We start from the raw sequence: 25,087 nt of genomic DNA on the forward strand, positions 1-25,087 counted from the left end.
TCATATGCCACTGTCAATAGTGACAGCGACACATGATGTGATGGACAGGAGGAGTGCACGCCGTCAGTCCATTGGCACTCCCACATTATTATCGTGGAGTGCCTTTGGGTTGCTACGGCAATCAAAGGCCTGTGGTCAGATCCTGCCTGATAGGCTACCTGTCAGTCAAGCATTGACAGGATAGTGTAATACACTACGTATCATAGGATCGCATGTTCAAATCAGCTTTCAGTATGCAAAAAGAGTTACACAGTCTGGCAACAACTTGCAATGATCAAGGAGAAGGCAGACAGTGTGTCCTTCCAAATCGCTGAGTGAACTTCTCCCCTCCGGCCTAACACTGATCTGTCTGATCAGTGCAGGGCAAGAGAGAAAGCTAAAAGGACCTGCACATGACTGCTAGTAGTATGGATGTTGAAGGTCCTGATTAGTTGTAGGGTCTGTCAGGTCAGTGATGAGTTACATGCCTGGGAGGAACTTCAAAATATGATCCTGTATAGACTACATTTATAAATAGTGTGTAAACAGAAGCAGAGCCATGTGCGCTTATGCAGCAGAGCCATGTGCGCTTATGCAGCAGAGCCATGTGCGCTTATGCAGCAGAGCCATGTGCGCTTATGCAGCAGAGCCATGTGCGCTTATGCAGCAGAGCCATGTGCGCTTATGCAGCAGAGCCATGTGCGCTTATGCAGCAGAGCCATGTGCGCTTATGCAGCAGAGCTGTGGCAAAGGTGTGTGTGTGTGTATATATAATATATATATATGTGTGTGTGTATAATGTGTGTGTGTGTGTGTGTGTATATATAATATATATATATGTGTGTGTATAATATGTGTGTGTGTGTATATATATATATATATATATATATATAGTTTGTGCAGTTTGAATGCTTTGTGTGCACAATTATTAAGCAAATTAGTATTTTGATCAGATAATCATTTTTAGCATATTTTCCAACTCCAAGCTGTATAAATATGAATGCTTATTGGATGAAGCATATCAGGTGGTGTGTATTTGTGTAATGAGGGAGAGTGCAGTGTTAGGATATCAATGCCCTTTATCAAAGCATGTTAAATTATTAGGCAGCTTGTTTCCCTCAGGCTAAAAAAGAGATTTAGCTGACTCTAAAAAGTCAAAATGTGTTAAAAGTCTTACAGTGGAACCCAACACTGAAATTGTTCAAAAAAAAAAATAAAAAAAAAGACACATTAACTGCCACAGATTTGAGAAGAATCAAACATGAAGTGACCAGGAACCCATTATCCTCCAGTGCTGTCATATTTAGTGCTCAGAGACATGGCCAAGGTGAGGAAGGCTGAAACCTGATCACCACTGAACAGGGCACAAAAATGTAAACGTTAATACTGGGCCAAGAAATAATAGAATACAGATTTTTTTTTAAAGTTTTATGGACTGATGACATCACAGGGACTCTTGATGGACTAGGTTGTTAGGCTCATACAGATGTGCACAAAAGTTTACATACCCCGGCAGAATTTTTCCTTTCTTGGCCTTGTTTCAGAGAATATGAATGATAATAAAAAAAACTTTTTCTCCACTTATGGTTATTGGTTGGGTGAAGCCATTTATTGTCAAACTACCGTGTTTTCTCATTTTAAAGGGAATGTGTCACCCCCCATGGGTGATATCAGACCTCTACTATGGGCGGACAGGTGATAGAAAAGTAAATCTATGCTTACCTGTATGGCCCATAGCAGAGATCTGATTACAGAGAAATCTGATTTTATAAAGTATGTTTTCCAGAGGATTGGCGTCTGGGGGACACCAAGCAAACCCTCCTATCTGCTTACTATTCCCCTAAAACACCGCCTCTGTGCTAAATTACCATATTCCCCCTCCCCTGCACGTCACAGGGCCCTGTGACGTGACCTGCTCTGCCTCCCCTCCCGCGCAAAGCGGCGCTCCCGTGGAGCGCGCTTTGTTTCCCTCCGGCCCCGTTTAGCTGCGTACTGCCAGAGAAGCGGAAGTCTCAGTGACTCACCGTCACTTGCGCAATAAAAGGCTGCGGCGCAGTACGCAGCCAAACGGGGCCGGAGGGAAACCAAGCGCGCTCCATGGGAGCGCCGCCTTGCGCATGCGCGGGAGGGGAGGCAGAGCAGGGCACGTCACAGGGCCCTGTGACGTGCAGGGGAGGGGGGGGGGATATGGTAATTTAGCACAGAGGCGGCGATTTAGGGGAATAGTAAGCAGATAGGAGGAGTTTGCTTGGTGTCCCACAGATGCCAAGCCTCTGGAAAACAGGCTTTATAAAACCAGATTTCTCTGAAATCAGACCTCTGCTATGGGCCATACAGGTAAGTATAGATTTACTTTTCTATCACCTATATGCCCATAGTAGAGGTCTGATATCGCCCAGGGGGGGTGACACATTCCCTTTAAATCTTAATGACAACCAGAAACATCCAAATGACCCTGATCAAAAGTTCACATACCCTCGTGATTTTGACCTGATAACATGCACAGAATTTGACACAAATGGGTTTTAATGGCTACTAAAGGTAACATCCTCACCTGTGACCTGTTTGCTTGTAATCAGTGTGTGTGCATTAAAGCGGAGTGAGTTTCTGGGATCCAGACAGACTCTTGCATCTTTCATCCAGCCACTGACGTTTCTGGATTGTGAGTCATGGGGAAAGCAAAAGAATTGTCAACGGATCTACGGGAAAAGGTAGTTGAACTGTGTAACACAGGAAAGGGATACCAAACAATATCCAAGGAATTGATAATGCCAGTCAGCAGCGTTCAAACTGTGATTAACAAATGGAAAATCAGAAGCACTGTAAAAACCAAACCACGGTCAGGTAGACCAACAAACATTTTGGCCACAAATGCCAGGAAAATTGTTCAGGATGCAAAGAAAAACCCACAAATAACATCAGCTGAAATTCAGGACTCTCTGAAAACTAGCGGTATGGCTGTTTCAAGATGCACAATAAGGAGGCATTTGAAGAAAAATGGGCTGCATGGTCGAGTCGCCAGAAAAAAGCCATTATTGCGCAAATGCCACAAAGTATCTCGCCTACAATACGCCAAACAGCACAGAGACCAGCCTCAAAAATTCTGGAACAAGGTAATTTAGAGTGATGAGACCAAAATTGAACTTTTTGGCCACAACCATAAACGTCACATTTGGAGAGAGGTCAACAAGGCCTATGATGAAAGGAACACCATTCTTACAGTAATGCACGGCGGTGGATAGCTGATGTTTTGGGGATGTGTAAGCTACAAAGGCACAGGAAACACGAATGCAGCACGTTATCAGCAAATACTGGAGGCAAATTTGCACTCATCAGCTCAGAAGCTGCGCATGGGACGCACTTGGACCTTCCGACATGACAACAATCCAAAACACAAGGCCAAGTCGACAGGTCATAGGCTACAGCAGAACAAAGTGAAGGTTCTGGAGAGGCTATCTCAGTCTCCTGACCTCAATATCATTGAGCCACTCTGGGGAGATCTCAAGAAAGCAGTTCATGCTAGACAGCACAGGAATTTACAGGAACTGGAGGCTTTTTGCCAAGAAGAATGGGCAGCTTTACCATCTGAGAAAATAAAGAACCTCATCCACAACTACCACAAAAGACTTCAAGCTGTCATTGATGTTAGAGGGGGCAATACACGGTATTAAGAACTGGGGTATGTGAACTTTTGATCAGGGTCATTTGGATGTTTTTAGTCCTCATAACGATTTAAAAAGAGAAAACACAGTAGTCTGACAATAAATGGCTTCACCCAACCAATAACCATGAGTGGAGAACAAGTTTTTTTTTGTTATCATTCATAGTCTCTGAAACAAGGTCAAGAAAGGAAAAATTCTGCCGGGGTATGTAAACTTTTGAGCACAAAGGTAGCTGGAACATGAACAGACACAGATCTTCACTTCGACTCAGACGTCAGCAAGGTGGAAGTAGGGTACTGCTACATGCTGGCATTATTAGACATGAGCTTGTTGGACCTTTTCGGGTTGAAGATGGACACAAGATCAATTCCAAAACTTACTGCTAGTTTAGAAGACACTTTATTCAGTGGCACAAGAAAATGTCTGCACCTTTCAAGAAAACCAGGATTTTTATGCAGGACAAATCTCCATCTCGTGCATCTAAGTACTCCACTGCTTGTCTAGCAAGTAAAGGCCTTAAAGATGAAAGAATAATGACATGGACCTTTTCTCACCTGACCTAAACCTTATTGACAAGCTGTGGGCCATACTTAAATGGGAGATTTACAGTGAGGGAAAACAGTACACCTGTGTACAGTGTCTGGGAGGCTGTGGTTGGTGCTGCTTAAAAAGTTGATCGTGAGCACATTAAGAAATTAACAGACTCCATGAATGAAAGTCTTATGACTTATTGAAAAGGGGGGCTTTATTGGTCACTGATATTTTTAAAATGTCAAAAATGAATTTTGAGCTGTTTGGTTATTATTCTCACTTTAACAGATAAAAATATAAAATTAAGATGGGAAAATTTACATTTTTCCATTTAGTTTCATAATAATTTTGCACATATAGATATTCTCCTAAGAAAGGCAAAACCTCACTTTTACTTTCGTAAAAAGAACCGATCACTAAAATATTTATTATTTTAAAAGCTGATGTAATATTAAAGGAGTTGTTCACTACTTTCACATTGATGCCCTATCTGTAGAATAGGGCATCAATGTATGATTGGCCGGGGCACCGATCATGACACCCCCGCTGATCAGCTGTTATCAGTGCCGGCAGCCGCAGGCAGGAAGCCCTTACCTGTGGTGCTTGGCCGTCCATCTGTAGTGGCCGTTGCGGGGTACTGCACATTCGCCTCCCATTGAATAGGAGGCAGATGTGCAGTAACAAGAGCCGGCCACAACAACTTGACAGTCAAGCACGGTAGGTAAGGACTTCCGACCAGCGACCGCTGCCGCCAGCACCAATAACAGATGATCAGAGGGGGTGCAGGGTGCGGGACCCCGGACGATCATACATTGATGCCCTATCTTACGGATAGGGCATCAATGTGAAAGTAGTGGACAACTCCTTTAACCCCTTTCTGACGCATGACCTAATAGTACGTCATGGTAACCTGGGCCGATTGGACCAATGACGTATTATTAGGTCATACGGCGATCGCGCCCACACACAAGCGGTGCGGGGCGATCGCCGTCGGTTGTTAGCTGACACCCGGTACTATGTGCAGGGAGCAGTCCCGCAGCGCTCCCGGCAAATTAACCCCCTCAATGCTGCGATCGAAGTCGATTGCAGCAATGCGGTGGCAAGGGGAGGTGATCGGGATACTCACCTCCTCTTCCGGCCTCCAGCGCTGTCTGCCGCGGCTTCCCGGATGTTGCCATGACGACCAGATGTCGTCATGACAACATCCGGGTCACCAGACAGCAGGAAGATTCTTTGGTCATGCGCAGTGCGTGACCAAACTATCTTCTCCCTGTGCAGCACTGACAGCCTGTATAGCACAGGAAAGGTGCTGCATTCCTGTGCTATACAGGCGATCAGAATTAAAAAAAAGTCCCGGAGTGGGACACAGAATAAAAGTCCAAAAAGTGTTAAACAATGAAAGAAAAAAAAAAAAAAATTGTAAAAATATTTAAATAAAAAAAAAATAAATAAATAAAATAAAATAATAATAATAATAATAATCCACCAAAAATAAAAATATAATGTACCCATCAATAAATATTATGAAAAAAAAAAAACCAATAAAAGTACACATATTTGGTATTGCCGCGTCCGGAACGACCTGACCTATAAAAGAGTCCAACTAGTTAACCCCTTTAGTGTACACGGTAAAAAAATAAAAATAAAAAACGAAGCAAAAAACAATGCTTTATCATATCGCCAAACAAAAAATGAAATAACAAGCGATCAAAAAGACGAATATAAATAAAAATGGTACCATTGAAAACGTCATCTTGTCCCGCAAAAAACAAGCCACCATACAGCTCCATCAGCCGAAAAATAAAAAAGTTATAGCTCTCAGAATAAAGCGATGCAAAAAAATATTTTTTTTCTATAAAACAGCTTTTATTGTGTAAAAGCGCCAAAACATAGAAAAATGATATAAATGTGGTACCGCTGTAAACGTACTGACCCGAAAAATAACCCTGCCTTATCAATTTTACCACACGCGGAACAGCATTAAAAAAAAAAAAAAAACATAAAAACAATTCTGGAATTGCTGGTTTTTGTTTATTCTGCCTCCCAAAAATCGGAATAGAAAGAGATCAAAAAATGTCAAGTGCCTGAAAATGGCACCAATAAAAACAAACTCATCCTGCAAAAAACAAGCTGTCACATGACTGTCGGCCAAAATAAGGAAAAATTATAGCTCTAAAAATATGGCGATGCAAAAAACAGATTTTGCAAAAAAATGCGTCTTTTAGTGTGTGACAGCTGTCAATCATGAAAACCCGATATGATTCTGGTATTGCTGTAATCGCACCGACCCGAAGAATAAAGTCGTCTAATCACTTATACCGCACGAGGAACGGCGTAAAAAATAAACTCTATGGTTAGGGTTAGGGCTGTGTTAGGGTTAGGCTAGGGATTTTTTTCAAAAAAAAAAAAAAAAAAAAGAAGATGATGGTATGGCGACCAGTGTTGAGCGCAAGTGCTCGCTACTTGAGTTTGCATCAAGTGCTCGGGTATGCACTAAGTATCACGGGTGCTCGAGTCTCTGCCCCATATGCTTCATGGCCAAAAAAACCTTGCGGGGATTGCCTGCCATGCACAAGCGATCCCCGCATGTTTTTTTGGGGGGTGTCTAATAACCATGAAACATGCGAGCGGGGACTCGAGCATGTCACTCAAGCACCCGTGATATACATGGTGCATACCCGAGCACCTGATGCAAACTTAAGTAGCGAAAACTTGCACACAAGACTAATGACAACTTATTCAATATGATGACCCAATGTTATCAAATTCTGTGTCGTACCTCTGGGTTAAAAATGTTGATAAAATCCTTGAGGGGTGTAGTTTGCAAAATGGGGTCACTTGTGGGGGGGGGTTTCCACTGTTTTGGCACATCAAGAGCTCTCCAAACGCGACATGGCATCCGCTCTCAATTCCAGCCAATTCTGCGTTCAAAAAGTCACACAATGCTCCTTCCCTTCTGAACTCTGCCGTGCGCCCAAACACACTATTTTCCCCACATATTGGGTATTGGCGTACTCAGGAGAAATTGCACAACAGTTTTTGGGGTCCATTTTCTCCTCTTACCCTTGTGAAAATAAAAAAAATTGGGACTAAAGCATTATTTTTGTGGAAAAAGTTAAATTTTTTTATTTTCACGGCTCCATGTTATAAACTTCTGCAAAGCACTTTGGGGTTCAGGGTGCTCACCACACATCTAGATAAGCTCCCTGAGGGGTCTAGTTTCCAAAATGGTGTCACTTGTGGGGTTTTTCCACTGTTTAGGCACATGAGGGGCACATCCGCTAAGTATTCAAGTTTCACATTCAAAAAGTCAAATGGCGCTTCTTCCCTTCCAAACCCTGCCGTGCGCCCAAACAGTGGTTTTCCCCCACATATGGGGTATCTGCTTACTCAGGAGAAATTGCACAACAAACTGCATGGTGCAATTTCTTCTGTTACCCTTATGAAAATGCAAAATTGGGGGCTGAAAAACATTTTTCTGGGAAAAATGTGACAATTTTATTTTTACTCCTGTGAAGCACCTGGGGGTTCAAGGTGCTCACCACACATCTAGATAAGTTCCCTGAGGAGTCTGGTTTCCAAAATGGTGTCATTTGTGGGGGGTTCCACTGTTTAGGCACATCAGGGGCTCTCCAAACGCAACATGGCGTCCGCTAATTATTCAAGCAAATTTTACATTCAAAAAGTCAAATGGTGCTCCTTTCCTTCCGAACCCTGCCATGCGCCCAAACAGTGTTTTTTCCCCACGTATGGGGTATCTGCGTGCTCAGGGGAAATAGCACAACAAATTTTGGGGTCCATTTTTTCCTGTTACCCATGCGAAAATAAAAAAAAATTAGTCTAAAGTAACATTTTTGTGAAAAAAGTTACACATTCATGTTTTTCTTCCACATTCCAAAAATTCCTGTGAAGCACCTGAAGGGTTAATAAAGTTCTTGAATGTGGTTTTCAGCACCTTGAGGGGTGCAGTTTTTAGAATGGTGTCACTTTTGGGTATTTTCTGTCATAAAGACCCCTCAAAGTGACTTCAAATGTGATGTGGTCCCTAAAAAAATGGTTTTGTAAATTTTGTTGGAAAAATGAGAAATCGCTGGTCAACTTTTAACCCTTAGAGCTCCCTAATAAAAAAAAATGTTGGTTCAAAATTGTGCTGATATAAAGTAGACATGTGGGAAATATTATTTATTAACTATTTTGTGTGACATATCTCCCTGTCTCTGATTTAAGGGAATAAAAATTCAAATTTTGAAAATTGCTAAATTTTCGCCAAATTTCCTTTTTTTTTCACAAATAAACGCAAGTGACATCGAAGAAATTTTACCACTATCATGAAGTACAATATGTCACGAAAAAACAATCTGAGGGGTCCGTTGAAGCGTTCCAGAGTAATTACCTCAAAGTGACAGTGGTCAGAATTGTAAAAATTGGCCCGGTCATTAACGTGCAAACCACCCTCGGAGGTAAAGGGGTTAATGATTTCACAAAAAAAAGAAAAAAAAGGATATAGCAAAATTAAGAAAAACTCATACTCTCAGCAGGAGCCTGTAAGTCAAATGAGCCGACTTCAGCTGAAGTTGTCTCCAGGGGAATTCCCAAGCTTCCCTGCTCTGCTTACCTCACTTAACCATGATGCAGCACAGCAAGAGAAAGTGAGTTAGGCTGTGTGCCCACTATGCGTTTTACAAGCGTTTATGCTGCGGAATTTAAGCAGCGGAAACGCTTGGTAATCCATCCCCCATGGTCCCCAATGACAAGCCGCAATGTCAAAGCCCATGCTGCGTTTATGCTGCGCTCAAAAATCCTCAGCATGTCCATTAATTCTGCGGAAGCGCTGCGTTTTCGCCGCCATTGACTTTTATTAGAACGCATGAGAAGAGCATCACTGCATCTGCAGATGCGCATTCCATGCGTTCTAATGTGCGGATGGTACCCGGGTGTGGAGGACAGGAGACTCTCCTCCACACCCAGGTACCATAGAACCTGTAAAAAAAAAGAATAAAATAAAAACACCAAGGTTACTTACCGGTAGCCGGTTTTTCCTGAACCCATGACAGCACACCTTGAGAGAGGGATCCGCCCAACCAAGAACAGGAAACCGACTGAAATAAAAGGGCGGTACCTTTCCCTCACTTCAGTTGGATTACAGAGCATTGAGAGGACCTCCAGAAAAGGTTAGACACATAACCAACACCTACAATAAATATATATATAAAAGTGCTTCACCAGGGCGTGAGAGAGACAGGGGGGGGGAAACTACGGGTGTTGTCATGGGTTCAGGAAAAACCGGCTACCTGTAAGTAGACTTGGTGTTTTCCCCTCACCCATGACAACATACCTTGAGAGAATTTTGGAGAATATGAGCACCCTAGGGAGGGACCACCGCCTGAAGTACCCTTCTCCCAAAAGTAAGGTCAGGGGAGGATAGATCCAACCGATAGTGCTTGTAGAAGGTGGATGGTGCAGACCAAGTAGCAGCTTTACATATCTGGTCAATCGAGACGTCTGCTCTCTCTGCCCAGGAGGTAGCTACAGCTCTGGTGGAATGAGCTTTAATACAGTCCGGTGCCGGAACACCTGTAGATGTATAAGCTAGACAAATGGCCTCCCTAAGCCACCTAGAAATAGTTCCCTTTGATACCCAGTGACCTTTCCTACTCCCCTGAAAGGCCAGAAACAAGGAATTGTCCTTCCTCCACTGACTAGTCATATCTATGTACAATAGTAATGCCCTTCTAACATCTAGATTGTGGAACCTAACCTCACCGGGGTTTTTAGGGTTACTGCAGAAAGAGGGAAGCAAAATCTCCTGATTACAGTGGAATCTGGATACTACTTTCGGAAGGTATGCCGGATCTGTACGCAGGACGACCCGGTCCTCATGAATTTGGGTGTATGGGGGATCAACAGAAAGGGCCTGCAGGTCACTCACCCTACGGGCCGACGTTAGGGCCACTAAGAGAATGGTTTTGAGGGTGAGGAACTTTGGAGAGATAACCTGCAGAGGTTCAACTGGGTCGCCAGAGAGTGCGTTTAAAACCAAATTCAGGTCCCAGGGAGGAACTCAGAGCCCAAACTGGCTTAGCTCTGGAACAGGATTTAATGAATCTAGAGACCCATCTGTTCCCTGCCAGGTTACAATTATAGAGCGCCCCTAGGGCGGACACCTGAAATTTAAGTGTTCCCGTAGCTAATCCCAGGTCACGTCCCTTTAGTAAAAATTTTAGGACATCTTTAATTGGAGGTTTATCCGACAATGGGGAGTCTATAAAATCCAGGAATTTTCCCCAGATTCTGGAATAAATCTTAGTTGTTATGGGCTTCCTACTACCCAATAGGGTGGAAACTAGGCCTGCTGAAAACCCCCTATTGCTCAGTAACAACCTCTCAAATTCCAAGCCGCCAGATGGAAACCTTTGGCTTGTTCATGGAATATCAACCCCTGGATGAGAAGGTCCGGCCTGTCCGGCAGGACCCTGGGATCCGAGATCGACAATAGGCGAAGCAGGGAGAACCAGGGTCTTTTTGGCCAAAAGGGGGCTATCAGAATTATCCTCGCCCCCTCCTCCCGAATTTTCCTCACAACTGCCGGGATCATTACTATCGGTGGAAACGCGTAGGCCTTCGCGAACATCCAGGGTATCTGGAGAACGTCCACAGCATAGGGATTCTCTGTTGGATTTAGTGAACAGAATCTCTACACCTTCCTGTTCGCCCTGGTGGCGAACAAATCTATGTCCGCTGACCCCCATAGCTGGATAATCTGTTGGAAGACCACTCTCCTTGCCTTAAAGTGAGGCGACTGAGGAAATCTGCCCATGAATTTTCTACCCCCCGGATGTAAAGAGCACTGAGGGATGGGAGATGCTGTTCTGCTAGATGCAGGATTCTGTTTGCCACTACCATAAGGGAGCGAGATCTTGTTCCTCCCTGGTGATTTATATAAGCTACTGTCGTCCGATTGTCGGACCTGATCTGGACATGGCGAGCCTGTATGTGGGGAAGGAAGCCTATCAGGGATTTCTCCACTGCCAAAAGCTCTTTTAGGTTCGATGATGCCTCTATTTCGTGACGTAGCCAGAGCCCCTGAACTGAGAGATCTGCTAGATGACCCCCCCCAGCCAGAGTCACTTGCATCTGTTGCAATTGTATGGTCGACTGGTCTGGACCACTGTAAGCCTGAGGTCAGATTCTCCCTGTTTGTCCACCAGGAGAGGGAGCTTACTGTTTCCAAAGAAAGAGATAGTCTTTTTTCTAAATGTCCATTGAAGGATTTTTGTGCTGACAGGACCTCCCACTGAAGAAGCCTCATATGACTCTGGGCCCATTTGACTGCTGGGAGACAGGAAGTCATGGAGCCTAGTAGGGACATTGCTCCTCTCAAGGACATCACGGGAGTCTTTATGGCCCTTGAGACCAGGCTGATTATTTTGCAAACTTTGTCTTCCGGGAGGAAGCAGGATTGGAGTTGGGAATCTAGGGTCAAGCCCAGAAAGATCTGAGTCCTTGAGGGGGAAAGTTTTCATTTTTGAATATTTATCAACCACCCTAGCTGATGTAAAGCTGTCCTGACCTCAAAGTTGAGAGGAACAGTGGTCCTCAGATGTCCCTATTATCAGAAAGTCGTCCAGGTAGGGAACAATCACCACGTTTTTGATTCGGAGAAAAGCTGTCACCTCCGCTATAACCTTTGTAAACACTCTCGGTGCTATCGAGAGTCCAAAAGGTAGGGCAGTAAATTGGAAATGTCTCAATTCCCCTTGGATGAACAGGGCTACCCTTAGGTACTTCTGGTAGTCTGGATGGATTGGGACGTGATAGTAGGCATCTTTTAGGTCGATAACTGCCATGAAACAATTGTGGTGTAGGAGTTTTACTGCCGAGTTCACTAATTCAATCTTGAAAGTCTGGTTCTCTATCAGCTGATTTAGACTTTTGAGGTTGATAATGGCCCTTAAAAAAAAACCATTTGGGTCCTTATTAGTGTTGAGCCACCCCCGTAGTGTTCGAGTTCGGTTCGGTTCGTCGAACACCCGTGTGTTCGTCGAACTGTTCGTCGAACACCTTCGAACACCGTTAAAACCAATGGCAGGCAAACAAAAACACATAGAAACACATAGAAAACACCTTCAAAGGTGTCCAAAAGCTGACAAACTGCTCAGAAGACACAACTAACACATGGAAAAGTGACAAGTACATATAGTCATGCGAAAAGAAAAGAGGTGGAGGAGTAAAAGGAGGGGGAGACATAGATATAGGCATGTCATGCCCTTCTAAAATCCAAAAAGTGAGAAGCCGACACGGCTAGTCCGCTCCTGCCCGTGCCACCTCCGTGTCGCCGGGTTTGTGCCAGAGCCGCGGTGAACCCTGATGGCCAGCCCCCCTCTCCCAATACTGGTGCCTGTCCGCTGGTGGGTCGAGCGAGCCCCCCTGTGGTGGAGGCAGCCCTAAGCTTTTTAATTTCAATTGTCTCTCTAATTTGAATGAATACACTTTAAATCCATTTACAAGGATCTATTGGAGGGCAAGTCTCATGCCAGCAGCCGCGTAATTCCAGCTCCAGTAGCGTCCACTAAAGCTGCTGCAGTTAAAAAGCTTTTATAAGGATCGAGCTCGGCTGTCCACCGCAAGGCATCCTACTGCCAGTCCCAGCCCCTATGCCTTGGGGTGCCTCCTGATGCTCTTCACTGAGTATCCCATGGTCCCGAAGCATTTCCTTTGAAAAAATTAAGTGTCTAAACTACAGGTGGTGTAGCTTGCTTAACAGCCGGGATAATCCGCTGACTAGCAGACACTGCTACTAGGCACAAAGTATTTCCTGGGCTAGATGCAGTTAAAAATTTGTAATTAGATACTCTCGTTGGATGCTGAGAAAGCATTCCATAGAGTCTCCTGGCACGCCATATATGATTCTCTTAAAAAGCTTGGGGTAGGGGTCTAGGGGACCCTTTTATAGCCAAAATCACGGCCCTGTATCGCAATACGTCACCTAGGCTGAAGATAAATGGAACTGTAGCACCCTGAGGGCTCGGTTGCTACAGACGTATTGCACCTCACCCAGAGGTGTGATATCGCACTCTCAGGTAAGGATGGAGTGTGGATCAGGACCCGACACCTGCATGCATTACACCACATTGCCGTGGGGCAGGGCGACCAATATGCCCCTGAGATGGGCACGACAGTCCCTGTCCCTGGCTGGAGTGGGGGGAGGGAACACTGAGGAAGGGGAACCCTGTAGTGCAGGAGCAGGGAGGAAGCAGTTCCTGGGTGCATTGAGAAGGGAGTATAAAAGGTGGGCACCATCTTAGTTCAGTGCAGAGAAGTCTGAGCAGAAGTGGCAGGGAGCAGGGGCTCTGCATGAGCTCTGCTCCGGAGGCGGGCCTAGTAACAGAGGCCCAGGCCTGGAAGAGGGAGAAGGAAGGAAGAGGAGCAGAGAAGGCTCCAGGAACGAGGAATGAAGGGATCCCAGGGGTGCGGACGGGCGAGTCGCCACCGCACGCCCGAATCCACCTGCGTGGAGGGGTCAGGCCAAAGGGGGAGACCGGTCCCCGAACTAGTGGAGGCAGGAAACGACCCTCAGCTAGAAACCGGAGGCTCTGACATTTTATGTGGCGCAGCCCCTCGCTACACCCTCTAGGAAGGCACCACATAGGGTCAGGGAAACTGGCGCCAAGTTTACCAAGAGGAGGCCCGAGGCAGCCGGACAGAAGTGTTGGTAAGAAAGGCCAGACAAAGGACACACAAAGGGGGTCCTGTGAAGTGCTCCAAAGTTATCTGGGAGTTGTCTGAGCCCCTCACCTGGTGAGCACAGTACGACGTGGGCAGCCGTTACCTGCAGACGTGGTCTGGATAATAAGAACTGTGAGTAAAGGCCCTGGACTGCATCACTGACTCCGTGTCGTTACTGCTGCTGCCCTGCACCATCACCCCCATCCTCCGCATACACTGCCCTGAGGCTATACTCCTCCCATGGGGAGTTATGCTACGCTCTGCTGCACCCACAACACCAGCCTCAGCGTTCTGCCCTGTAGCGGCGGTTCACTCTGACCGCAATCCACGGGTGGCGTAGTCGGACATTTAAACATCAAAACCACATAAATAGTTCCGCCACTGGTTTGACCGCCCTGAGCCACGGAACCGGGTCGCCGCCACGAAGACTACAACCACCAGCATCCACCAAAAAGGGTCCGGCTCCGGGTGTCCCAAGGCCCAGGGGGTGCGTCAGAACATTTTCATCACCTTTCACAATCACCAATGGGACAAGGCAGGGATGTCCTCTGTCCCCTCTCTTATACATCCTAGTGACGGAGCACCTGCTCTCATCAATTCGCCATAACCCCAATATTAGGTGGATTGAGGTGGGAGGCACCGAGTACAAGTGCTCTCTATTTGCTGATGATGTCCTAGTATATATCACTCAATCACATATATCCATCCATGCTGTTATGGCTGAAATAGATCACTTTGTTACATGGTAAAATTTTAAAATCAATGCAGCGAAGTCTGAGGCCCTCGATGTCTCCCTCCCCAAATCCATATAGGATTCCATCCAGTCCAACTTTCCCTTTGCCTGGCCCTCACAGGGTATCAAATACTTAGGAATTCCTATTCATAGAGACCTCTCCCATCTATGTTATCTTAATTTTGGGCCCTTTATTGAACAATTCCATACAGACCACGGTTGGCAAGTTAGAACTGTAAGATTCACTACGTGAACCGCTGGTGTTTTGTGGAAAAGCACATGTACACCGCGTTCCAAATTATTATGCAAAAAGTGTTTAGGAGTGATAAGGGAAGAATTTGTTTGTTTGTCAGTTAAACTCATTGATGGTGATGTGTGTCAGGGCTCTTTACATCACTGTAAGCAATTGCAGACACCTGTGCTAATTAGTTTGGCAGGTGTGTCCAATGAAAGGCAAGACTACTTAAGAAGGCTCTCTCACATTATTAAGCAGCCTACATTTTCTGCCAAAATGGGAAAGAAAAAGGATGTGTCGGCTGCTGAGAAGCAACAAATTGTGGAGTGTTTAGGTCAAGGCATGACTACAATCAACATTGTGCGATGATCAGGATGAAGTGTCTTGGCAATCAAGAAGTATGTAGCTGATTCACAGTACACACGTGTGCGTGCTGATAAGGGCAAATTGAGGACTCTTTCCTACAGGCAATTACGTCAGGTTGAAAGAGCAGCGGCAAAAAAGCCTTGTCATAGCAGCAGACAAGTTTTTGAAGCTGCTTGTGCCTCCAACGTCCCCCGAACAATAAGATGCAGGGTCCTTCAGAGGTTTGCAGCTATGCATACGCCATCCTGTCGACCTCCTCTATCCACTTCACACAAGCAGAAACGGCTCCAGTGGGCCAAACATTACATGAAGACTGATTTCAAAACTGTTTTGTTCACGGATGAGTGCCGTGCAGCGCTCGATGGTCCAGATGGATGGAGTGGAGGATGGCTGGTTGATGGACACCCCACGCAAACACGGCTACAGCGCCAACAAGGAGGAGGTGGAGTAATGTTTTGGGCTGGAATCATGGGGAGAGAGATTGTCGGCCCCTTTAGGATCCCTGAAGGCGCTAAAGATGAACTCCATAATGTATGTGGATTTTCTCAAACAGCACTTCCTGCCATGGTTCAAGAAGAAGAACCGTGTATTTCACAGCAAGATCATTTTTCTGCATGATAATGCACCATCTCATGCTGCACATAAAACATCTGCATCTCTGGCTGATATGGGCATAAAAGGGGACAAACTTATGGTGTGACCCCCATGCTCCCCTGACCTCTACCCCATTCAGAACCTTTGGAGCATCATTAAAAGGAGTGTCTATGATGGCGGGAGGCAGTTCACATCTAAGCAACAGCTCTGGGAGGGTATTCTGTCCTCATGCAAAACAATTGAAGCAGAAACCATCCAAAACCTGACATTCAATGGACGAGAGAGTTCAGAAGCTCCTTTCGAACAAGGGGTCCTATGTGAAAATGTAACATCACCTAGAATAAAGTTTTGAGTTGAAAACTGTTTGATTTCAGTTTCTAACAACCTGCTAATGCTTATAATTTCAAAAATGACCATTTTTTTGGTCTTTATTAAAATGAAAAGGTTGATCGAAAAGTTTGGGGGATCTAAGAGTGTGGCAACCCAGTAGTCATGATTACTTCGAATTCTGACAATATGAGGGTCATGCTGCAGGTAGTGCAGCAAGAAGGCACTTATGTGTCTTGCGCATCTCGGAGCCCCAAAATTATTTTCCGGGCTAGATGCAGCTAAAAATTATTTTTAATTTTAAATCTGGTGGAGCTTATTATAGATGGCCTAATAGGATCAGTGCTGCACACTGCTACAAAGCCCAAATTATTTTCCAGTCAAGATACAGATAAACATGATTAGTAATTTGAAAGCTTAAAACGGTTGGTAGGGTGATTTTAACCAATCATCAAGCTTTTACTCTCCCCAGGATGACACAGGGGTAGAAAAGTCGTTTCGGATCCATGATTTGTTCATCTTTATGAACGTGAGTCTGTCTACATTATCAGTGGAGAGCCGCGTGCGCTTATCTGTCAGCACACCACCAGCAGCGCTGAACACACGTTCAGACAGAACGCTGGCTGCGGGGCATGACAAGATCTCCAAGGCGTAAGTGGCTAGCTCCGGCCATTTATCCAGATTGGAAGCCCAAAAAGAGCAAGGGTCCAGTGACACAGTCGTGGCTTCAATGTTTACTTGGAGATACTCCTGTACCATCGTCTCTAGGCGTTGACTATGTGTCAGACTTCTTGTCTCCTGTGGCCTTGCAAAGGATGGGCTAAAAAAGTGGTGAAATGATTCCGCAAAATTGATGTTACCAGCAGATACTGTGGTTCTGTTACGGTTTGAGTGCTGAACACTTGACGGTCCCACGGTTGGCAAGTTGGAACTGTGAGATTCACTACGTGCACCACTGGTATTTTGTGGAAAAGCACATGTAAGATTCTGCAACAGTCTCTGCTGATACTCCTGCATGCGTGCATCCCTTTCTATGGCAGGAATAATTTCTGCAAATTTACTTTTGTACCGGGGATCTAACAGTGTGGCAACCCAGTAGTCAGGATTATTTCTAATTCTCACAATTCGAGGGTCATGTTGCAGGTAGTGCAGCAAGAAGGCACTCATGTGTGTTGCGCATCCAGGAGCACCAAGTCCCTGTTGTGTTGGTGGCGAGGTAACAATCATGCTTCCTTCCTCTGTCCTCTCCCCCCAACCTCGCACAACAGAAATGTGATCAAGGTCTCCCTCATCTGATGAGTCTTCCATCAGTTCGTCCTCCACTTCTTCCTGGGCTCCTGCACCTTCCTCACTAGTTTGGCTGCTACCATGCGCCCTGGTAAAACCATCTCCCCCACCCTCACATGCCTGCCGCCTTGGTGCTGCCGACCTTCTGGACCTTGCAGATGTTAGCCCTTCCGCATACAACTCCTCCTCCTCTACTTCCTCCACCTCCTCTTGTGCCACCACCTGACTCCGAATTCTGTTTAACATGTGCTCCAGCATGTAAATCACCGGAATAGTCATGCTGATAATGGCATCGTCAGCACTAAACATCTTCGTCGCCATTTCAAAACTGTGCAGAAGGGTGCATAGGTCCCTGATCTGAGACCACTCCTCCAGCGTGATTTGCCCCACCTCTGAATCTCGTTGGCCCAGGCTATACGTCAGAACGTATTGCACCAGGGCTTGTCGGTGCTGCCACAGTCGCTGCAACATGTGCAGAGTTGAATTCCACCGGGTAGGCACATCGCATTTTAGCCGGTGAAGTGGCAGGCCCAACGACTTCTGTAGAGATGTAAGTCGCTGAGCTGCGGGATGCGAACGGCGGAAGTGAGCACACAGCGACCGTGCCCTCTGCAGAAGGCCATCTAGTCTGGGATAGTGGGCTAAAAATTGCTGGACAACCAGGTTCAACACGTGAGCCATACAAGGCACGTGTGTGACATTGCCCCGGCGAAGGGCCGCACCCAGGTTTGCAGCATTGTCGCACACGGCCTTCCCTGGTTTCAGGTCCAGTGGAGACAACCATTCATGAAATTGGTTCTCCAGAGCTGACCACAACTCCTCAGCTGTGTGACTCACATTTCCCAGACATTTCAATGTAAAAACCGCCTGATGACGTTGAGCCCTACTGCCAGCATAGTAAGGAGGTGTGCAGGATCCCTTCTGCGCAGTTAGAAAGCTTGTGGCATGACCAGACAGGCTTTGGGTGCAGGTGGAAGACCGAGAGGAGGTTGAGGAGGCAGAAGCAGTGGAGGAACTTTGACATAAAGAGGATTGACGCACAACTCGTGGGGACGGCAAGACTTGGACAGCAGCCCCTTGTCCTGCTGTCACCATAGTTACCCAGTGCCCAGTCAGCGACATGTAACGCCCCTGTCCATGCCTACTCGTCCAAGTGTCTGTGGTGAAATGCACCCTGTCACACACAGAGTTTCTCAAAGAAGCGGTGATGTTGTGTGCGACATGCTGGTGGAGCGCAGGCACACCTTTCTTTGAGAAGTAGTGCCGACTGGGCATCTGGTACTGGGGCACTGCGACGGACATAAGGTCTCGAAAATCCTCTGTGTCCACCAGGCGGAAAGGCAGCATTTCTGTAGCCAAGAGCTTGCAGATGGTGAAATTCAACCTCTTAGCTTTCTCATGGCTAGGAGGAAATGGTCTTTTACTTGTCCACATCTGAGGGACCGAGGGCTGGCTATTGTGCTTAGACGGGGTTGATAAGGGTGTCCCCGGCAAACTGCCGGTCTGTGAGGAAGATGCAGGCGGACATGTTAGGTTGCCTTCATCCAAAGGTGGTGCTATCGATGTCGGACAGCGCTCAACACCAGCTGGTGTTCCCACCTCCAAAGAAAATGATGACCTGCCAATCACGCTGGCTGTTGCGGGTAAAGAGGTGGCAGGTCTGCGCCCCAAAACAGGTGTGACTGCTGTCCCCCCAGTCACAGAGGATGAAGAGGCCGCAGATGCACAAGATATGGCAGACGGTGGTTGGCCCGGCCGGCTAGGCCGCATTGTAGCACACTGAGCTTCCCACTGCAACTTATGCTTCATGTCCATGTGCCGGTTCATGCATGAAGTACTCAAACTATGTATTTTTTGGCCTCTACTTAGCTTTTGCTGACAAATGTTACAGATAACACGAGTTGGGTCATCTTTATCGATCTGAAAAAATGCCCAGGCTATGCAAGGCTTAGCACCCATGCGACCTGAAGAGCCACCACGACTTGTGGTGAGAGGCAGAGTTGTGTTTGAGGATGCAGTTGTTGACGTGCTTCCAGTACTACGTCTCTGTCCAGGAAGGCGCAACCTGACCTCGTCGTCACTAGCATCTTCCTCCACCTCCTCTGCTGACCTCATCTCTTGGCTGACTGTGGGTTGACATTAAGTGGGATCTCCGACCTCATCATCATCACCCTGTGCGTTATCACACCCGTCGTCCTCAGAGCCAACCTGTTCCTGCCCTGACAAAAAACTAAAGTTGTCGCTCCAATCAGGTATTTGAGTCTTATCATCGTCTTCCTCATTGTCTCCACCAACAGGAGTTACAGTTTGGGAATGAGGGTCTACATTATGGTCAGAACCTTCTGCGTCTGGCCCTGGATCCGACTCATAAAAATTCTGGGCATCAGTGCAGATCATTTCCTCGTCTGGATTCACAGAAGCGCTGGAGTCGACCTCTGATTCCCAGGCTATAGTATGAGTAAACAGCTCTGCAGACTCAACCATCTGTTCTACCTCATACTCAGACGGGCAGCTGGAGATTTGGGAGCTGTGAGGAAGCAAGTGCGATTTGGGTGACACCTTTGAGGACTGGAGTATTTGTGATGTTGAAGTTGATGTGGAGGAGAGCCCACTTAAAGGAGCACTTGATATCCGTTGAAGCACCTGCTGTTTTTGTGCCTCATCTGGAATTTGTAGCGATTGGCGTGGCCGTAAGAAAGGGATCTTATCACATTGTCCGCTAAAAGAAGTAGACATTTTAGTTTGGCTGGAAGATGGTCTTTCTTCTGCAGATGTTACTGTTGCTTTAACACCTACCCCACGGACACAACCTTTTTTCCCCTTCCCAACACGCCTATTCCCCTTTCCACCAGCAGCAGGCCTTTTTCCACTCATTTTGGTGGTTAACTAATTCACAACTCTGGAGTTGTTTGCACAAAAAAACAATGGATGGTAACCGAGCAGAGCTGAGTGGCCAAACTGTGGTATTAGGCCAAAACTATTGGCTGGGTTAGATGCAGAAAAAAATTATTTTGAATTTGCAACCTGATGGAGGTCAGTATAGATGGACTAATAGAGAAAGTCCGACACACTACTAGAAGGCCAAATATTTTTTCAGAGGTAGATGCAGAAAAAAATATATTCAGTTTGCAACCTGATGGAGGTCAGTATAGATGGATTAATAGAACAAGACCCACACACAGCTAGAAGCCCAATATTTTTTCAGAGGTAGATGCAGAAAAAAATATATTCAGTTTGCAACCTGATGGAGGTCAGTATAGATGGACTAATAGAGAAAGTCCGACACACTACTAGAAGGCCAAATATTTTTTCAGAGGTAGATGCAGAAAAAAATATATTCAGTTTGCAACCTGATGGAGGTCAGTATAGATGGATTAATAGAACAAGACCCACACACAGCTAGAAGCCCAATATTTTTTCAGAGGTAGATGCAGAAAAAAATATATTCAGTTTGCAACCTGATGGAGGTCAGTATAGATGGACTAATAGAACAAGTCCCACACACTGCTAGAAGCCCAAATATTTTTTCAGAGGTACTGTAGATGCAGATAAAAATTAGTTTTAATTTGCAACCTGATGGAGGTCAGTATAGATGGACTAATAGAATGATGCTATGCCCAAAAGATTTTACTTCACTAGGTGCAGTAAAAAAATTGGTATTCTATACACAGGTGTTATATCTTGCAACACAGATAGGCTACTCCACTGACTAACACACTCTGCAATAGGCCAAAAAGGATTAGCTTTGCTAGATTCAGCCAAATGCTGTGAAAAAAACTTGCACAGCACTGGCACAGACCTGCCTGGCAAAAACTGATAGGAACTCATGTAACCTAGTCCTGAAAAGGACTCCAATTACAATTAGTCTTTACTCCCACAACCTATCTATTTAAGAGCACAGACCTCCCTGATAAAAGTCGTAGGAAATGCTGTAACCTAGTCCTTAAAAGGACTGCAATCACAACTATTCCCTACTCCCAAGCTATCTGTAGATTTGTGCGAAAATTGGCTTGAAATTAACAAGGTATAGCGCACACAGCAACAGCGGTGCCGTCTAACACGCAGCTGCAGCAGTGAGAAAATGGTGGTGACGGGGAAAATGGCTTGGTCTTATAGGGCAAGGACATGTGACATACACTGCCAATAACACATGCCCTTGCTTGTGTGAAAAAAAGCACTTCGCTCCGTGTGTGCGCTGCTGATAGGCTGACAGATTGCACCTCCCCACTGCAAATGCGGGAAAGAGAAAAAAAAATGGAGATCTTCATTGTTCCTGCAGAGATCCATCCCCTGCCCCTCCCCCCACCCCGCTGTACACTCAAACTGCGTATTAACATTAATTTTCATCATTACTGAGAAAAAATCCAGTTATGATTTTGGTGCACGAACAGTTATCGAACATAACCTCGAACAGCCGAATTTTTCTCAAATTGTTCGTGTTCGCCAAACGGCTCGAACACCGCCCAAAACAACTCGAATTTGAGATTGGCGAACAGTTCGAGTAGAACAACGCTCATCTCTAGTCCTTATCACAAATAGGGGGGAATAAAATCCCCGTCCCCATTGTGAATATTGAACTTCGTGAAGGACCTGCTTGTTGACTAAATCTAGCACTTCTGACTCTAGGGCTATCTGCTACTCCCTGGACTTCCTCCTGGAGGCGATCATGAATGTTCGGTGAGGGACTTGACTGAAGCGTATCTTTAGGCCATTCTTTATGATACTCAACACCCAGGGATTTGAAGTGATGGCTTCCCAAGCTGGGATAAAATGGGAAAGCCTTCCCCCGACCTCTAGCCTCGCGTCATTGGGGAGATTTTTTGGTACTGCAGGATGGTCCTCCAAACATGTAACCAGAATCCTTTTTAGATCTGGGATCCCATCTTTTCCTTTCTCCCGGAGGGCGACCCCGGTTAAATCTCTTCCTCCGAAAATAGGACCATTTTGTGTACCCCGTGAACCCTGGGAAACCTCTCTTCCGGTCGCCAGCCTTCTCCAAAAGCTCGTCCAGCTTTTGGCCAAACAAGAGTTTACCATCACAAGGAAGGGAACATAGCTTATGTTTAGATTGTAGGTCTCCTGGGCAACCCTTGAGCCACAGGGCTCGTCTGGCAGCATTAGACAAATTTGCAGACCTGGCAGCGAGTTTAACCGAATCCGCTGAGTAGTCGGCTAGAAAAGCGGATGCTGCTTGTAGCAAAGGCAGATTGGAGAGGATTTTATCTCTGGATATCTTTTTATCCTTGAGCTGGTCTCCTAATTGCTGAAGCCACACCATGAGTGACCTAGCGACACGAGTGCCTGCTACCGCTGGCTTCAGGCCCCCTGCCGCTGCTTCCCAGGTGTGACGCAGGAAGGAATCTGCCTTCTTATCCAGAGCATCCTTTAGACTGCCCGAATCTTCCAGGGGTAGGGACGATCTTTTGGATGAACAGGCCGACAGACCGGTCAACTTTAGGAATTTTATCCCAGGACCCAGAGACACTATCCTCGAAGGGGTACCTCCTTTAAGAGGATGAGGGCAACACTCCTGATTTCTCCGGCTTCCTCCATTCCCGGTCTATAAGGGTCTGAATTTTAGGATTCACTGGAAAGGAGCGTCTCTTTTTTTTCCTCCAGGCCTGCGAACATAATGTCTTCAAGGGACCTGGCTGCCTTTTCCTCCCTCAACCCCATGGTAGATCTGACCGCTCTGACCAACTTGTCAGTATCCTCAATAGGGAAACAGGGCCTACCACTGTCTGATGAAGAGGAGGATGCTGAATCACTGAGGCAAAGATCCTCTGACAGTGAGGATAAATCATAGTCAGAGGAGATATCCTTATGGGTTCTCTTTTTCCCCTTTTGCAAGCCTTTCAGGGAATCCTGAACCTCTGAACGGATTACGGACCTCAAATTAGAAGCAAAATCCGGGGTGCTCTCTGCTATGGTTTGGTTAATACAGCTAGCACAAAGCTGTTTCTGCCAATCTATGGAAAGGGGGGCCTGGCATAAGGCGCAAACCCTGTGCTTCTGTTTGGCGCTACTCTTCTTAGGTTCCTAAGGAATGAAGCACATAATAACTTTCCATTACTATTAAGTGACATTCACGAAGATCACTCACCCCTGAAGTCACAAAAGGGTACCGGATTTGGTGGCTGTAGCGGGACATAAGATGAATCCCTTCTGGATGGCCCTGAAGCGTCCGACATCTTACTTCTCCTGCTGCCGCTGCGGTTGCTGGAGCGGCCGTCCATGTGAGAGGTGTCCGACTGCTTCTTCCGCTGGTGTTGATGAGATGGAGGGGTCAGCTGCTGCTGCTCCTGGCTGCCCTGGTCTGCCATAGCTGCTACAACACAAGAGTATAGGCAGCGTTTGAACAGGACAACCCCCCCCCACCTTAAATAGGGCACATCCGGAACCTCCTCCGGTTCTTGTGTCCTCCCCCCTCCTGGCACCCACTGGCCGATGTGTGAAAAAAAAAAAAAAAAAAAAAGCCGGCCGGCAAGCGCTTACAGGGCGCCGCCATCTTGGATCCGGGTGCCGCCCTCCGACGTCATCGGGCACGCCTCTCTCAGCGTGCACCGTGCCGTGACGTCAGGCGCGTCACACCCGGAAGACGCCGCTCCCGGAGTGCGGCCAGCCAGGAGCCTGCGGCAGTGAGAGGACAGGGCAGCGGTCTGCGGGGAGTCGGAGCCCTCCACACCGCCTGTGCACGCTCGGACACGGCTCCAGGGAACCGCGGACAGCGCTTCTGGAACCCGGTTGCCCGCTCTTCCACACCGGAACAGGCCCAGGTATGTATGGACACTTTTCTTCAGACAGGTTCCCATCAAGGACAGGAAACCAACTGAAGCGAGGGAGAGGTACCGCCCTTTTATTTCAGACAGTTTCCTGTCCTTGGTGGGGCGGATCCCTCTCTCGAGGTGTGCCGTCATGGGTGAGGGGAAAAATAAAGATTATATTTACCTTCTGACGGCCCCCGGACTCCTTCTCTGTGCTTGCGGGCAGATCGCGAAGGACTGTAGGACCTGTGGTGACGTCACAGTCATGTGACAACAGGTCCTTCAGTACAGGGCACCGCGAACTGCGGGCAGCCAGGCACAGGAGCGCAGCAAGACTCCGGGGGCCATCGGAAGGTAAGTATATATTTATTTTTTACCATTCTCTCGGGTCACACTATATAAATCCATGCTGTTTGCATGGATTTATATAGTGTGACCAAGTTGTCAAGCACTTTCCAAGTGATGCTAAAATCGCTTGGAAAGCGCTTAACACTCGCATGCAGAAATGCAAGTGAAGAAAGCTTCATTTCCGCATATCTCTGGCAGGAAAATGGCATGTACAATCCGCATGTGTTTTTTTCTGCCAGGGAGATGCAGAAACGCTCAGGAAAAAATCCTGATCATTTCTGCATCGTGGGCACATAGCCTTATTTGCACTAAGAGCTGCCTATCTATCCCCAGCAGACTGTGAATCTCAGCACCCTGCTTAGTAAACAGTGGAGCTTGAAGAGTACATCAGCTGCCTGCTGATAAGTACAGAAGTGTGGCACAGGAGAGGTGATGACCTCAGTACAGGTCTGCTCCACTGCAAGGTGTGCAAGAGCAGATTCCTCCACTGAAGTCATACAATCTACAGAGAGACAGAAAACGGCACGTATCTTTT

General features: G+C 46.6%; 1 protein-coding gene across 3 annotated transcripts in view; it reads right to left on the reverse strand.

The window, feature by feature from the left end:
- RNGTT (RNA guanylyltransferase and 5'-phosphatase) overlaps positions 1–25,087 on the reverse strand; it is a 584,571-nt gene that overhangs the window by 477,458 nt on the left and 82,026 nt on the right. The window lies entirely within an intron of this gene.

This window comes from Phyllobates terribilis, unplaced genomic scaffold (assembly GCF_046119375.1).
Source record: "Phyllobates terribilis strain yellow unplaced genomic scaffold, ASM4611937v1 Scaffold_3__8_contigs__length_932513732, whole genome shotgun sequence".
NCBI classification, from domain to species: Eukaryota; Metazoa; Chordata; class Amphibia; order Anura; family Dendrobatidae; genus Phyllobates; species Phyllobates terribilis.